Source organism: Ixodes scapularis, unplaced genomic scaffold, assembly GCF_016920785.2.
Source record: "Ixodes scapularis isolate PalLabHiFi unplaced genomic scaffold, ASM1692078v2 PGA_scaffold7__128_contigs__length_106722199, whole genome shotgun sequence".
Taxonomy (NCBI): domain Eukaryota; kingdom Metazoa; phylum Arthropoda; class Arachnida; order Ixodida; family Ixodidae; genus Ixodes; species Ixodes scapularis.
Window position 1 is genome coordinate 70664285 of NW_024609882.1, and position 12161 is coordinate 70676445.

The window sequence follows — 12161 nt, forward strand, 5'->3', positions numbered from 1 at the left end:
ATTATATGCACGAGTTACCCGTCTTATTTTAACACCCTGCGAGTACATTTCATCTAAGATACATATGCGTATTTACCTTGCTCGGAAGAACAAAGCGAAAGTCACATCAATGCCATTGCCAAAAGAAATTCAAGGTAGCGAATCAATTGTTTATTTTACTTTATATTTTTTATAAATTCTAAGAAATAAGTACGTAAAACTAACTGAACTCTGCGTCTACCAAACCCTGTCATGTCATGCACTACTCTGACATATTTACGAGTTTACGAGATAAGCACGTTTAGATGAACGACTCTATCGAAGCACAAATAATCTATTTTGTTCTTTAAATTATATGCAACATAAACAAATACGTTGTATACAATGATCTTCATAGTGAGTACATAAAAAGCGGTAAGCAACCATCCGCAGGTGGCGACAAAAAAAAAAGACATAATTTAATCATTCACGTTGACAACTAGGTGTAAAATAAATTCAAAATTTTGCCCTCTTGTACTTCGTAAATATTTTCACTGGAAGGAAGGAAGCATCTAAGAAATATTACTTAACCAATCACCGCATATAAAATAAAACGAGTGAACTCCGCGTTCACAGATTTTAATTTGATATGCAGTTATTGGTAGAATAATACTTTTTAAATGCCTTCTACCTACGTGGATGACTGTGGGGAACAAGGTTTTCACAGGTGCGTAAATACGGAATCAGCCACCATATGGCTTTTTCATGTTTTATAAAAAAAAGAACTTCGTATTTTTAAACTTATTTCGCAAAAGTTTACAAGAATCAAAGTTGTTCTTACAGAACCACAGGGAGCCGTATAGTTGTTTTTGTATTAACGCGCCTGTGAATTTCTCGTTCTATGCTGCCATCAGTGTAGGCGGAAATTTAGATTGCAAAAACAGCAATTAACACCCATGGAGTTGGTAGGTTGGTTTATTACACGGGGACGCTGCAGAACAGATTAGTTCTGGAAAACACCTGCGCCGTCAAACCAGAATGTGCGGTCTGTACGTATGTTTCGAACCCAAGTTGCACACTTGTTTAGCCCAAGTGTGTTGTTTGTCCGGAACCTTAAAGCCCTCAAATTCCAAAGAAGCCGATGAAGAACCCCACCTAATATTTTTTACCAGATTATGAATATTCATTCGAAAGCATTAACGGTCCCAGTGAGCAACGCCGGAGTTGTCTGTGACCACGAAAACCGACACCTAAATTCCGTTTGTGGCAGCGAAAAACGGCTGCTAAATTTCCATTTGCTGAGAAAGCGGCAGCTAAATTTCCATTGGCTGAGCAAAACCGCACAAGAAATCCCATTGGCCAAAAGCGCAGCAATGCAGATGCTTCGTCACGGAAGCCATGGAGGCGGCGGGGGCCGCGCCTGCGCAGTGGGGGAGCGTGATCTCATCGCAGGAGCTCGGCGCTGCGCCAAGCTTCGCATTCCCGTCACTGCATCACCCAGCGGCGTAGCAGTCACCAGCGAGCCAGGGCTTTCTGCGCGGCGCACTGCCGCACTCCCTGCCGGCGCTGCGACCGCTCCAGTCGGCGTTTAATCGGACATTAATGCTTTCGCATTCACAACTCATAAAAAGTGCTTAGGCGTCCTTGAATTTTTTTTTTTATCACTGAAGTTCCAAAACAAGTACCTCAGCGGAGCTACGCTGTTGTGCTTGTTCGGTTGTCACTTGGAATACCTCAGCTCTCAATCAAATGCCAGAACTAGGCGTCATTTCTGGTTGATCGGTTGTGCCCTGAATTTGTAGAACAAAAACTCCAAACAAAAGCCAGCGTTAGGCTTTCACGTCCAGAAATTGCAACAGGCGCTTACAGTTCAGTTATTCGGCCCTACGTGGCGAATTCACCTTTATATTTCACACCGTGTGCAAATTACCGCCAAAGCAGTGTGTGTGTGCGTGTAAAACATAATAACCACAAACAGAAAAAAAAGAAATAAGAGTGACTTTCGGTTGCAACATTGTGATACCTTCCTAATTCTTCATTAATTATCTCAGGGTAATAATGCGATCAAAGGAATAATTTGGAACTTATAAGCAGTTTTTGAACAAGTAAGCACAGGTATTTCTATATTTCATATGTTTTTGTTGGTTTGGGATATAATAGCTGCATTCAAGCATAAATGGGTCTCGCGGGTCTGTCTAAGGAATAAATGTGTGCAGTAATGGATACTTGATTGCATATATAGTGATGGATTGTCGGTCAATGCATTTTAAGCATATCAATCCCTACGTGTAGATTTATATCCACTTCTCTTCTGATGCTCTATTGCCTAGATACTATCGGTTATAAGAACAGTTACCTCGCATCCTAAATTACAACAGTATAAAATTTGGTACACCAATATTGTACACACAGGTTGTTTATTTTAGGCTTTAAAGATCATTCTTTTTGAAACCGCGAATGCTACACAACCACACTAATGATGCAGTGCATGAAGGTGAGCCTTACGCCCAGATGAACATATTATTATCGTCTAACCCTTCCCCAGAACCCGAGATAACGTTTCGCTGTCTGGGTTATGGAAGAAGAAATATAACTGGAATTGCTACTGCAAACCTGAAATCCAGTTTGTTCGAGGTCGGAATGTTCTGCGCGTCGAACATTCTACGCCGACTATTCCAGAAGCTCACTCGTGTACATAAAGGGCTTCGAGTAGCGAGCCATAGTCAGTTTCGCCCCAGCGTTCGACTCTGCTGTTACGCCGACTTCGACGCCCGCGACGCTCTGCTGTTATCGTTTGTTTCCTTTTTATTTTTGGGCACAAGTTCGCCCCCATTAAACGTTTCAGTTTCCCCAGTTATACTTTGTTTCCTCGCCTGTTTATTCGTGACCATATTTTAAATGAATATAACCTCTAACTAAACAAATACGAACACCTGATTTGCCAAAATATTCCCAGAAACCCAAGATAATAACTTTGAGGAAAATCAAAATTTACCCTTCATGGTTGTTATGATTCTGAGATAGTGTAGTTTAATACAATATTCTGCATTCTGCTTCATTTTTAAATTTTGGGTGTATAACTTGTCTGTATTTCGGAAATTTTCGCACGTACCTTTCAAACATATTTTGTGTGCTCGTGAAGAAACGTCTTCAAAACCATAAAGTTTAGCATAATATTGGGCTAGAATGCCAACAAAACATTAAAATGTATAAATTTTTATACTCAATGATAAAGAATGCACTTCGAAAAATTCATACTATATGTGATGGCAATAAACTAACAAACTTCTTTCGTTGAGGAACCTGTCATTTATACGCTGTCATCTTCATCTTCACATTTTAGCACAAGGATCGTGGTATGTTATACATTAGAGTAACAGAATGGCAAATTCCTCAAAGTGCAACGTCAAAGTGTTGTTGTCGTATTGTTATATTGAATACATGGGCTGCTATCGCAGTGATGCCATGCGCCTCTTAAACATAAAGGTATCATGCCTGCAAACTTCTGAGGTGTGTCTGCCCAGTTGCTCCGTCGACATATTGCTTTTTTTTTTGCTTCAATCCCAGCGCAAGTGGCAGAAATGGACTTCGAATCTGGTGATTTGGTTATCACGCGGTTTTGTTTTGGCTCGTGCTTGGCACTTGGGCAGTTTTGCGGCGAACCATACCAAATACATACTTTCCATTTAGCTGGTTTGTGAGTGCAAAATGAAAATAACATTAGCTGATACCGGCTTGTCCCTGGATTGACCATGACGGCTTCACACGGGTGCAGCGGAAACAGCGAACTTCATCGTCAAGTGGGACGGCGAAATCCGACAAGGTACTTGCGGCCCCTCGCAAACAGGTCACAAAGGCACTTTTTGTGTCTAGGTAGGACCCTCGTACGTCTGCGGCACACTTTGAAAATTTCGTGGCCCCCTTTTTAGCCAGCAAATCGGTGATTGTTACCAAACTAAAGCCCAAATTTGACTCGTACGCCACATTTCACCTCTGTTGTGACCAGTCAGTGTTCAAAAGTTTTTATAAACCGGAGATATAGCCAGAAGGCTCTATCTTTCACCCGTTTTTCGGCGGGCTGGATAGCTCTCGAGTCTTTGTGGTAGAGCCTTTAGCAGCTAAAAATGTTTAAAACGCTGGAAGTGTACTACCAGAATACGCGTGGTTTGCGTTCGAAATCTTCCGAGTTTATTCAAAATATTCTGTACTGCAGCTTTGATCTAGTTTGTTTAACGTAGGCTTGGCTCTGCACCGGCATTTCCAATAATAGTTATTTTCCCTCAGGTCATTCTGTGCATCGTCAGGATAGAGACTACGATAGATTGGGCATAAAATTCGGGTGTGGTGTGCTTATCGCAGTGAAGTGTGAAGTTCAATCCCACCGGAGGATGAATTTGGAATATTATGCGGAGTGTGTCTCGGTTCAGATTCCAGCGAGTGATGGTTACAACTATTTAGTTAGCAATTACTGTTTCCCTCCTTTGTATGATGACCCAGCGTTCATTGAATACTTCGAATTACTTCAGAAAGCTGTAGATTTTACTAAGTATGGAGTCCAGGTATAAGGCGACTTTAATTTGCCAGGAATCGACTGGGCAGCGGGTACCCTTTCTCTTACGGCAAGCGTGACTTCTAAAAAGGCTCACTGGTTGCTTTCATTTTTAAGCTTTCTAGATTTTTGTCAGTATAACACACTTTTGAATGGTTGCGGAAAAATACTTGACATGTGTTTATCGAACAAACCGCTGGAGATTGCGACTCCCAATTTGAACCCTTTAGTACATGTTGATTCTTATCACCCTCCTTTTGCTACGAAATTCTGCATATCGTGCATGCAAAGAGTAAACAATAATTCGGTTGAATACTCATATTCCCCTGGAAATTATCTTGGCCTGTACCAATATCTGGAGCAATATAACTTGTCAGATGTCTTTAAAGATAGTGAAGTTGACTCGGCTACTATCAAAATGACCTGAGTTGTCAATGGCGCACTCGAGGCATTTATTCCGAAACAACTGGCGCGCTCCTCTCATTATCCGAGTGGGTGTTCAAAAGATTTAAAATTGCATCCCGAAAGAAACTACACTATCATCGCATGTTTAAGCTATCAGGATTGCAGATATGGTATCAGAAGTTCAGTATATGTCATAATCTGGTCAAAACACTTTACGAACAAGATAACCGGTGGCAGTTAAATGGCATTGAACATAGTCTGACTAAAATCCTAAGGAGTTCTGGCGCTTCACTAGACAAAACTTGCGGGAAAATCGACCAAATATCTGTCTTCGTGATAATGCTGGTTATCACTGTGTGCCAGCACAAATTGTAAATCGTTTTGCTGATTTTTTTTTGTTCTCTCTATTCACCGGCACAACAAGGTGGCGCTTTTAGTGACGTTGGTATCCAGTGTGGGTACCCTCTGCCTACTTTTAAGGCTGACGATGACGACATCTTAGACGTCATTAGTAAATTTGAACCTAAATTATCCACCTGTATTGATGGCATACCTAGTTTTATTATTAAAGGTTGCTCCTCTCTTTTTGTGCCTGAGTTGAAGCGTTTTTTTAACTTGTCCCTAACTGAGGCTAAGTTTCTTTGAGCTCTGGCAATACTCGGTAGTAGTTTCTGTCTTTAAAGCCGGTGATTCTACTTTAGTTGAGGATTACCGTCCTGTATCGTTGTTATGCGGCTTCGCGAAGGCTCTCGAAAAAGTAGTGCATAAGCGGATTCACTTTTACTTGAAGAGAAAAATATCTGAATTCCAGCACGGTTTTTTGAAGGGCAGGTCCGTAGAATCAAATTTATGCTCATTTTTGAATTACTGCGCTCCAGTGGTTTCCGGAAGAGGTCAGGTTGACGCGATTTTCTTTGACATGTCGAAAGCCTTCGACCAGGTTAATCGCACATTACTGCTACACAAGCTTGCGCTACATGGCTTCAGCCCTCACCTCTGCGCCTGGTTTTCAAACTATCTCGGTCATCGCCGCAATTAGGTTCGTGTTTCCGGTAGCTTATTTCGAGTTCCGGTGTGCCACAGGGCTCAATTTTAGGACCCATGTTATTTCTTTAGTTTATAATTGACATTGTATCTTGAGTTAAGGATGCCAAAATTCTTCTTTTCGCTGATGAAGTTAAGCTTTTCACAAATGCCCAGTCAGTATCTGATTGTTCCAGTCTTCAAGATGATGTAGATTCTCTTTGTACATGGTGTACCGAAAACTGTTTGTCACTGAACCCACAAAAAACTAGATCTATTGTGCTATCTAGAAAGCGCGAGAGAATTTCCTTCGCGTACATTGTTGGTGGCGTCAAAATTCCCCCCGTATCGTTTATCAGAGATCTTGGCGTCTGCCTTGAGAGCGCACTTTCTTTTAATAATCATGTTGTTACAACCGTAAATGCAACGCTAAGAGTATTGGGTATGATTTCGCGTTTATGTCGCCAATTTTCTGCCCCTTCATGTTTATTGCATTTTTAAATTGGTTAGATCACGGTTAGAATTTTGCTCTGTGGTTTGGAACTCACTGACTATTTCGCAAGCTATCGCGATTGAACATGTACTGAAGCGAATGATTAGAATTGTCTATGATAGGTATATTGGAAGAGAGTGTTTCTACCGCTACGAGTCGTTGCGTCACAAGTTTCTATTGCAGAAACTGACTGTGAGAAGACTGTACCGAGATTTTATGTTTTTATACGAAGTTGTACATGGTGAGGTAAACTCGACGGACTTATTGCAGTCTATTTCCTTCCATGTTCCACCCCGAATCATTAGCGCCAAATCAACGTTTTACCCCTCATGTACATCACCTGTGTCACCTCTTTTGAGGGTTAAAATTGATTTTAATACTGCACATCAGAATAACTTATATTTTAGTGCACATCAGGATTTTATGCAACAATTATGCGAATAGATGCAATCGCCTTAAGCAGACCGAATCAAGCCTACCCCTAGTTTCTTTTTTTGTATTTTTTTTGCTTGTGTTTGTTGTTAGTTTTTGATAATTCGTATTTTGTCCTAATATTTATAATAATTCACCCATGTTTCTGCACCACACAGTAGACCGGTAAATTGTTTTTGGGCGCTAGAAAATAAACCATTATTAGTATTAATAATAATACTATTATTAAAGCTTTGAAGCAAAAATATATTTCTCCCAGTTTAGGAACCCCGGCTTGCCAAATTTGGGCCAACTTTCGCCAAGGCATGCTTAGGAGTATTCAGAATGTAAACTTTTTCAATACACTAATTGAGCACTTGAATACCTGCAGAATTACCTGTGACGCCCAAGTAAGACATAGGGTTTGCGAGGACGAATGATTTACACGTTTCTGCTCAATACAAATTGTGTTTCAAGGCATTGGTAAACAAACAACCGAACGCCATTTTAACCCCGCAAACAGAAATTTTATTAAGGGAAAGTTTAAACTACACTTGTACGTCTGGATAGGCGTTCAAGTATACTGAAGATTGCACTTTATGTAATCTTCAGTATATATTAGAAATTATTTATCTCAATATGGCGTTCACGTTTTGTGAGCAGCCGTTGTTTGTCTTCATGTGTAGGCGTGCCTCTGCGGGTTGCAGCTTTCCATACTAAGCTTTCTGTAACTTCAGTCGTACTTCTGCATTATATAAGTTGCAAGCGAAATTTCAACGTCGGCAAACTCACAATTCGAGCTACCTTTGGATGGAGACGACAAAATTGGCAACGTGCATACTATTGGCGCTGCGCGAACAACTTGGCGGACAGAATACACTTTCTCCGTTCACTCCCAATTAGACAGTGGGGCAAAATACAGCTACGCGGTAGACCAGTCGTACTCCTGTATTTTGACACGTGATCGTATTCCCTCCATAGCCATGCGCAAAGAGAGGGGCGTGTGATGTAGGAGGGGGTCTACTTGTCAGGCGAGCGCGTAGCTTTCATCGCCTTGTCAGCATAGGGGTGGACGGAGTAATTTACGGTCGCAATGAGCAACATAACATAATAAATAGCGAGTTTTAGAATCGGGGGCCCAACAGCTTTCGGTGCCCCAAACGGCTTAGGGTGTCCCACCGCGCATGCACAGAAATTCTCCGCATGCCAATTGCGATGCCCCGAGTTGTTTGGGTCACCCAAAGCCCTGGGGCCCCTGTCTAAAACTAACTATTCTCACACTACGAAGATAAAAGGTTCAATAGTTCGTGGGAAGCAATTTGCGGAAGGTGTTTCGAGGTAGAATATAGATTAATTTCAGTTTTCAACTGTGGGTTTTGCATAGCAATGGTCAGGTCACACTGAAGTGACTTTAGCTGCATAGAAAATGTTCGAAACGTCAAGACATAAAGCCAGGAAAGTTGGCAGTTGTGACCAGCCTTTTTCCCGAGCGCGTTACGGTAAATGAAACGAGTGCTTTCCATCTTCCTGTTTGGGAAAACAGTTCGTAACAAAAAGCTAGGCAACACAAAATAAACATACCGAAATTAGCGTCTAACACCGCATCTATAGATCAAACATTCATATTTCAGAAAGGAGTGGGCATGGCGGCAACGCACGCAACATGTCGTCTAACCACTTCCTTGTTGTCATGCAGCTCTTGCTGATTGCCGGCGGGCGTACTCTCGATTCAACTGCACCATCACCAGAGACATCGGGAACAGAAGCGGACAAAGCAGCGTGTCACCTTGGGCAACTGGACCACGTGATCTTCGGCTTCGTTACGTCATCGACACAAGGGCCATCGACTATAAGAGCCACAGCCTACCCTCAGGCCATCAGTGGGCACGGCGGCAACGCACGCAACATGTCGTCTAACAACTTCCTTGTTGTCATGCAGCTCTTGCTGATTGCCGGCGGGCGTACTCTCGATTCAACTGCACCATCACCAGAGACATCGGGAACAGAAGCGGACAAAGCAGCGTGTCACCTTGGGCAACTGGACCACGTGATCTTCGGCTTCGTTACGTCATCGACACAAGGGCCATCGACTATAAGAGCCACAGCCTACCCTCAGGCCATCAGTGGGCACGGCGGCAACGCACGCAACATGTCGTCTAACCACTTCCTCGTTGTCATGCAGGTTAGTAAGAAGCGTTTTTTCGAATTCAAGAGCAATTACGTTTGCCTTGTAGTGCTGCCGTGCCCCGGCTTGTTATTATGTATTGTTGCCGACTGTGCTTACTCCGTACGCTATGTATTACTGCTGTTGGCTGGGGACGTCGAACTTAACCCGGGCCCGATGACGGATGCTCAGGCAAAACAGTTCACTGAGATGCTGAAGCTTCTCCAGGATCTTTCGACGCGCTCACTCAAGATAGAAGAGGGCCAGTGTAGCCTGATTCAGACGGTTCATAAAATCAAAGCTAACCAAACACTAATCGAAAGTAAAATTGAAGTAATTGGCCGAAGAATTGATTCTGTTGAGTCGGTAACAACTGATATCCGGAAAGAACTCACTGAGGCACGCGAAGTAATCAAATCTGTGCAAGAAGACAACGCGTCTTTGCAAAGTCGCTTGGATGACTTCGAAGATTGGTCGAGACGCGAAAACCTAATTTTTCACGGGGTAACAGGGGATTCAAGGTCGGAGACGTGGGCACAAACAGGAAGTAAAATTATTGAAATTCTATCTCGTACAGTTGACCCCCAGATAACCTCGGAGAGCATCGATCGCGCCCATAGATTGGGATATTTCTCGGACGACCGATGCAGACCGGTTATCGTGAAATTCGCGTCGTACAAACTAAAAGACAAGGTTTTATCGTTCCGTTCGACGCTGAAAAACGCCGGGACTACAGTGAACGAGGATTTCTGTCTGGGGAGACGACAGGCAAGAAAGAAACTTCTTCAATTCGGAACATCTCAAAATGCAACCTTCAAACTCCGGTACAACAAACTTCTTATTGGCCAAACAAACTACTTTTATGATCCGCTCACTAATAGTGTACGACAAGCAGACCTGCGCAGTGGCGGCGTGTCTGCACCCACTATCGCTGTAAATAACCAAACTCAAAATGCCTGTCATGCAGCACCTACATTGTAGCATGTTGCGAGGGGTGGTGGCCCTATTCAGACATCGTCCACTGCGCAACTCTCGATTCTTTTTACAAATATTAGGAGTGTCATCAATAAACGGGACGACCTTTTTTCAATAATTGACTCATCAAATGCTAGTTTTGTTGATTTGACAGAAACTTGGCTGACAAGTAAGATTTGTAACAGTGAAATTGTGCACTGTCAAAAAAAGTTTAATATCTATCGGCAAGATAGAGTTGATAAAAGTGGCGGCGGTGTTATGATTGCTGTGGCTGATAATGTTTCTTCATTTCTTGTAAACGTTGCCACAAATCTGAAGATCCTGTGGATTTGCTTTTGTTTAAATCATCGTAAATATGTTTTGGGCGTTTGCTATCGTGCTCCTTCGAGAAGTTCTACCTTTGTGTCTGACCTTCATGACGTCGTAAATGCTGTCACAATCCGTTTCCCTGACGTCCCAGTCTTACTGTTAGGAGACTTTAATTATCCGAACATTACGTGGTCAAACGACGGCCCCTGTTTAAGTACGTTTTCCACAGAATCCAATGACTTCATAAATCTGTGCGCCGATTTTAACTTCACTCAGGTTGTTGCGCAGCCTACTCGGGTTACTTGTTCTTCGGCCACGGTGCTGGACCTCGTGCTGACGACGTCACGCGAGCTTATATCGTCTCTCACGTACCTACCTGGTCTCAGTGATCATTCATTGCTCCACTTTGATTTTGTTGTTCCAGTGTGTCGCTCTCCAGTGCAAGTAAAACGGATATCTGACTATGCCCGAGCGGATTTTAGAGCTATTAATCATGAATTGGGTACTTTTTTAAGCGATTATCTGCGTAATTTTTCTGAGCGTTCGGTTGAGGATAAGTGGATGTTGTTCAAAGAAAAAGTTGCCTCCCTTACAAATAGATATATACCTGTACGAACTGTACGTAATTACACTCACTCGCCATGGTTCAACCAGACGCTCAGAAGGCTCTCAACTAGGAAAAAAAGAATGTTTCGTGCTGCAAAGTTATCCGTGTTTCCCAATGCAGAGCATCGTTGGGCAGCATATTATTCTGCTGCAGAAGTGTATAAGACGTCTATTGCCGAAGCCAAGCGCAGTTTTTTCGAATGTACCCTACCCACTATGTTGCGCAACAACCCTCAACAATTTTGGAACGTCGTAAACCCTTCTGAGAGGCTTGACGTAGTGCTGAACAACGAGGATGATGAGACCATAGCGGCGAATGAGTGTGCAGCTGTGCTAAACGAATTATTCACAAAATCATTTTCGAATGTAACCACTAATTCCTATCCGGATGTTTATGAATACAATATTTGTGCTATGAATTCCATTGATATAGAATGTGCCGGTATAGTGAAAGTCATCGCCAACCTTAAACTATCGTCATCGTGTGGAATTGATAATATTAACTCGAAGTTTCTCAAAAACACTACTATGTATTCCTCTATTATCTTAACAAAGCTATTTCGGCAATCACTCGAACTCGGAAGCCTTCCCGAGGACTGGAGGGTGGGGAAGGTGATTCCTATCCATAAAGGTGGTGACAAATCCAGCCCAAGTAATTATCGCCCAATTTCCTTAACAAGTGTCCCTTGCAAAATTTTGGAGCACATAATCTATTCGCATCTCGTTAATTTTCTTAATTCCCATACATTCTTTTCTCCTGCTCAACATGGCTTTAGAAAACTGTTCTCATGCGAAACTCAGCTATTAACACTTACGCATAACCTTCACGCTTGCCTCGATCGTTCATCTCAGGTTGACTGCATTTTTTTAGATCTCTCTAAGGCATTTGACAAGGTTTCACATAGGCTCCTTTTGTATAAACTCAGTAAGCTGAACATTGACTCTCATGTTTTGACTTGGATCAACGCCTTTTTAACTAACCGTTCTCAATTTGTTCATGTTAATGGCATTAACTCGCACCCCTCTCCTGTGACTTCTGGTGTCCCCCAGGGTTCAGTACTCGGCCCTCTTTTGTTTTTAATATATATCAATGACCTTCCTTCGCATATCTCATCCTCAGTTGGTCTCTTCGCAGACGATTGTGTCATCTATTCTGAAGTAACTAACGATTTTGACGTTCTTGCACTCCAGTCTGACCTTGACAATATTTCTCGTTGGTGTGATAAATGGCAAATGGAACTCAATATTAAGAAGTGCAAATCCATGAG

At 42.4% G+C, this 12161-nt stretch overlaps 1 protein-coding gene across 1 annotated transcript in view; it reads right to left on the reverse strand.

Moving 5' to 3' along the window:
- LOC8037682 (arginase-1) overlaps window positions 1–12161 on the reverse strand; it is a 71787-nt gene that overhangs the window by 32889 nt on the left and 26737 nt on the right. The window lies entirely within an intron of this gene.